Source organism: Atta colombica, unplaced genomic scaffold (assembly GCF_001594045.1).
Source record: "Atta colombica isolate Treedump-2 unplaced genomic scaffold, Acol1.0 scaffold10, whole genome shotgun sequence".
Classification (NCBI taxonomy): domain Eukaryota; kingdom Metazoa; phylum Arthropoda; class Insecta; order Hymenoptera; family Formicidae; genus Atta; species Atta colombica.
In genome coordinates this window covers 1056142-1061961 of record NW_017259184.1, presented here as the reverse complement: position 1 = coordinate 1061961, position 5820 = coordinate 1056142, and positions in this window count along the sequence as shown.

Below are 5820 nucleotides of genomic sequence, written 5' to 3'. Positions count from 1 at the left end.
AAGATTATTTACCTTTTCCTTTCTTACAGTTATGAATAACAGTATATCATATATATTTGTTATTCAATGTTATACCCAGTAAACGAGAATTGGATTAAAATAGATTGAAATATTTTTCTATCTGAATGCGTATTTAAATAGCGAATACTTTTTTTTGGATTTAATTGGATTCGATTGGATTCAATTAGATTCAATTGGATGCAATTGGATTGAAAAACTTTCCTATTCAAAATTTTGAATTGAACAATATTCACAATTGTGTGTTTTTGCACGGAAAAAGCTAATATTATTTTTAGATTGAAAGGCATAGAGATATGCTCCATGCAATTTCTATAAATGAATAAAAATGCATTCAGGATTGAAAAGCATTCATTTTAACATTCATGAATCAATATTTCTAAAAATCTGAATCCATTTCAATTCATTTCAATCCATTCTCGTTTGCTGGATAGTTATTGTAAGAAAGCAATTTAATATAATGTAGAATCCTTACATGAACGTGAGACGGAATTTATCGGACTTTCATAATAATTAAAATAACAAATACACAGGGTGTCTCATAAGATGAATCCGAGCCACATTGGGGGTGAAGAATAGATAAAAGGGAACAAAAAATTCTTATACTATTTTGAGATACTCGCTATAGTTTTCGAACTAGAAAAGAAAATGTCTAAGCCAATGTGCGATTAAGCCGCGCCGCGCGAATTCATAAGACGGCTCACTCGAGCGGTGCTGGCGGCGGCGCACAGGGAGAGGGAAGTAGCACTTCGTTGCCTAGCACAGCCTGGCTTGGCGGTTCTATTTGTTTCGCCGCATCGTGTCTACATTATCCAAAAATGTTATTTTAGTTGAAGTTTTCCTTATACATTTCTTATCATTATAAATCGCGTTATTTAGCACGATTAAATACGTTTTAACACAATTATAGATTATTTGTTAATAGTTTATATTTATAATATATGTTAAGCGAGTTAATTAATTAGAGCATTACGCAAAGCGTATGCTCATCGTCGCGTCGTTTTATGCTATATTTAGTCGGAGTTTTATTTTTTGACATGTTAATGTATGTACACTGAAATTATAGTATAAGCTCGCGTAGATAGCCGCTACATTGTAAATCCAAATGTATTATTCCATGTACAATGACGCATTTGACTGAGGTTTTTTTTTTGAGATCGTTTATTTTTGTCTGGAGAATAACATACTGCTCATTAAAATTAGAGAGGAGCAGTTGGGTCCCTTTCCTTGTAAGTTATAGATTTTTTTAATGTAATGAATATGGGCATTAAATTTGATGGATAGTTTAATGAAAATAAATTAAAACACTCAATTTTCAATTAGTGTTTTTTCAATACATTTAAGTTTTCAGTTTTACAAACTTAAACATCTCATTAACATATACATAATCTTTTCAATCACAGAAAATTTAAATTTTATTCATCAGTGAACATTAAAGATTAATAAAATTTGAGAACGTTCTACAATTAAACTTGTTAAAAAAACTTGGTAAGAAACATATGAAAAAAACATATGAAAAAAACAAATCTAATACTTCTTAATGTACTTTTTCGTATTTTCTGTGCATTGGCCGTACTCAGTTCAACTATAAAGAATTTCTGCGTTTTTGCATCATACAACTCAAACTGTATGTAATCCATTATGTGAAAATAATTGTACAATTTGTATGATGAGTGTAAAGAATGTTAGGAGAAGAAACGACGCGAGACAATCTACAAAAAGAGAAATAGCCATTAGAGAAATAGTCATTAATTTATTTCTAATTCTATAATTGCTGCCCAATATCATTATAGAGATTTTTTTTAAAGAATATTTTATGCGAGAATATTTATTAACTTTTTACTATTGATATAATATATTGCCTTTCAATATTATATATGCAATTAGTTTTCTTATAACGTGAATGAAAAAACCTTTTAAGTTTTCTAATTAAAACATAAAAAATTCTTACATACTAATATGTTGGAGCCTCTTGCTTGCTTGTTTGCTTTTTTAACACCTTCTTCATTTTCTTTTTATAAGATTTTTAACGGCACGTGACCTCCTACGAGGCTCAATGCAGCGAAGAAAAGTGAATTGCAAAATACAAAGACGCAAGAAAAATAACCTCCTTAACATGTGACAATACGAAAATAGTGGAAACAGAAAAGATAGGAAACCACAAGAAACTGAAATGGCAGAAAACAGTTCACTATCTTACTACTAGCGTTCATGAAACTCATGAACTCACAAACACTAACGTTACTACCTCGGAGGCAAAAGCATTGATAGCGCAAGTTATGACGGCAAACGCTAACGACAAGAACGTCACGAATAGCATTCGTAGCGTTAGTTCGTAGGAAGTTCTCCGAACAGCGTTAGCGTTCGATAGCGTTAGTATTCGAATTCCCCGAACGTACCCGTATATTGTATGCAACCCGTATATTGCATGCGCATAACCTTCATTTTTTGTGTCGACTGTCGATGTTAACTGCTAGGTGTCGTTTGGATTGGTCAAGTTCCATTTTTTAACGACTAATGACATCAAACAAGCATCAACCGACTTAGGATACAATCAATGCGATGCTACAAATGCTTTAAAGCAATTTTTGATTAGTAAATTTGTAAAATTCTTTTTTCTAATTAGTCAACCAAACGTTCAAAATCTACATAGACATGTCAATATCGAGTAAAAATATCGACTATGAATATATTTAGATATTTTAAAACTATCTATATTCATTCCGAATGAAAAGACATTATATCCAATATATAGCACAGCAAATAGATTTAAAAAATTCCCAATTTTTTTAAAACTTAGGAAGATCTGATCATCTGATATTTGATCGTTTGATGTAGGAAAGACTTCATTTATTTATAATCTCAATATTCTAAACAATAAATGAAACTCCTTCTTTTATGTCTCAATAACTAATCATTAGCTTAAATATTAACTCAAAAATCTAAAATAAAAACAAAAGAAATATAATTAGTGAAAAATGTATTTAATAATCATTTTTTTATAAACTCGATACCACTGAGCACACATACTGAGCGCTCCTGCATCTAATCGGCATATTTTATTGGATCTAAAAATACAACCAAACAAATGTAAGAACTCATTGAGTGTTCAATCAGATTAGCGTAGTACCGAATGCACTCAAAACTCTCTAAAGCCCGAAATCACAGTCCGTTATCTCAAGCAATGTCTTAAGATGCTAAATTCTCTGATTGGTTCATGCATTAGCTTAAAACCATCTCTAATCTTGAGCAACTTGAGTCTATGGATTCCGCTATAAATATTCATAAAAATGAATATGAATAATAAAAAAATATCTAATCAATTTTATTCATAATTTTTTATTCGATATTATTATATTATTTTATTTTGAACAGCAAAAAATATCGAATATTCGAGTTTCATTATTCGAATATTATCGAATAATGATAAACATCCCTAATTTGTTGTGAGACTTTGATTGTAGATGCAGCTTCTGAGGTGTAGCGTTAGCGTTTATAGATCCGTTTATAGATCCCCTAGCGTAGTTAGGTAAGTTGATAGCGTTTAACATTCGTCAAGGTTAGATTAATGTTTGAGAAGATTCTGTTCTCGAATGGCACCAAACTTTTCTCTTTTTAGAATTTCATACAGTAAAAATATACGTACATAATGTATGAATTTCAAATTTTATCGTAGTGAAAACAATCTCAATTTCAATTTCTGCAATTGATGATTTGCCACTGGAGTGAACGTAATTCTTGCTTGTGTATTATCTTTAACTTTACAAAGTTTCTGCAGAGTTGTGTATTTGATTTCATTACAAATGTGAATGTCAGAGGTATCTTGTTACTGGCGATTTTTAATTCCTGTATATGAAAAAAACTACTATTGCGGTATAACGCGGCAAGGGTATTGCAAATGCTCTTTATTAGATGTAGATACTTCTTCTCAAATCGACAATGAATGCTCAAGGATTCTTCCTTTTATTTGATTAATTTACTCAGTGTAACTATTAATTTTTTGATCTAGTTTTTGTTGTTCACTCCGCCTTAGCGGCAAGCCATTATAAAGATTGCAATTGAGATTACGTTTTGTTATTCACTACGAGAAAATTAAAAATTTACGTTACATATACTTTACAAAACTTTAAAAATTTTAATTATAAAGAAAAATTTAGTCAGTGATTGAAAACAGAATCTCCTACATTAACCTCGACGAATATTAAATCTCTCTGGTTAAACACTACCAATGCTACGCTAGAATCGTTCATAGAGTTTGCTAATGCCATCGCGCTATTTGGCTTCACAAACAGCCTTGGTAACGTTTGTGTCCATAGCGCGAATAGTGTCTCCCCAAACGCACCCGTAATCGCACTCTGACTCCATGAACACTGGTAACATGGTGAAAGGGATTAACACAGTGTGCTCAGTTTGAGCAAACCACGCCCTTTTTACGAATCTAAAGATCTGTTTACGTAGCATGTTTCAAATTAACCCAGAGAACACTTGGATCACAGGTAAGATGATGGTTGGATTTAGATTGGCCTTAAAGATCGATTTTGTATCTTGAAATAAGGTGAAAATTACATGAGCGAATTTTTTAGAATACTAATAATTTTATTGGCCAACATCTAGAAAAATTTGCAATTTGTAATTTTTACCTTATTTGAAGATACAGAATCGATTCCCTAGAGTCACTATGAGTACTTTCCAATTGCAATATCCCTAAACACTTTTGTGCACACGTTGCGTTCCAATTGTTTGTTATCGTCGACACAACGCTACACATCTGTACTCAATCTGTGTAAGCTTGTGTTTTCTAGTGACAATTATATGTTACTAATTACGGTGGCTATAAATAAGGTTGGAAGACGTTGACTGGCTGGCACTTTTACTTTTTTTATTTAATGCAGATGGAAAAAGTTATATTTAACTAACTCTACCCGAAACGGATTTCAATGCACAGCACTATGCACAGCGTACACATTTTGTTCCAATTGAATCGTACACAATGATACACTTTGTGCATTCCTGTATACATTTGTGTTAAAATGTGTTAAACAATTGGAAAGCATCCTATAATGAGAATTGAGACAACAGAAGGACGTCATTGCATCCTGGGATCTTGTTTCCACACTCACACATACAGGATACATTACACAACTCACGTTTTCATTAACACGGACCCAATCCCAAGGCGAATCGGATTTGTCTTGACTTTCATTAGATGTTTTCCAACAACGTATACAGGTAACACAGAGTAACACTATGTCTTACACAAAGTGTTTCAACTATAACACAATATTACACTGCTCGACACAGTAAAAAGCTAAGTATGAGCGTGTAAAATATGTCAATATTACTAACTTTTCAAAAAGTTATTTGGTAGCCGTACTTATTTTGTAATAAAACCTTCAAAAATCGTCAATTCTAAAAAAATTATAACTTAAATCTGAATAAAAATCATAAATCTATTATTGATATGCTAAATATAATTATAAGAATAGAATGGAAGACTGCAATGCATTCTGGTGTTACACTGAAATTAAACTGTGTTCCAACAAGCATTTTACACAGTGGAACACTGTAATGTCTCTGTGTCCTAGCTAAAAAACAGCCATTATAGTAACTATTGTGCCCCAACATTCAGTGACACGAACAGATTTAGGACAAGTGAGCACGTCACCTAATCTAATCTGAGACTACTCCGACAGGTCGAACATGTGCCCCATTTCATTTCAGGTGTTTTGTGTTACTTCGATTACATGAAAAGCGTTTTTATACAAAATAAATGCGTTTTTAATAAATAAATATAAAGTTATA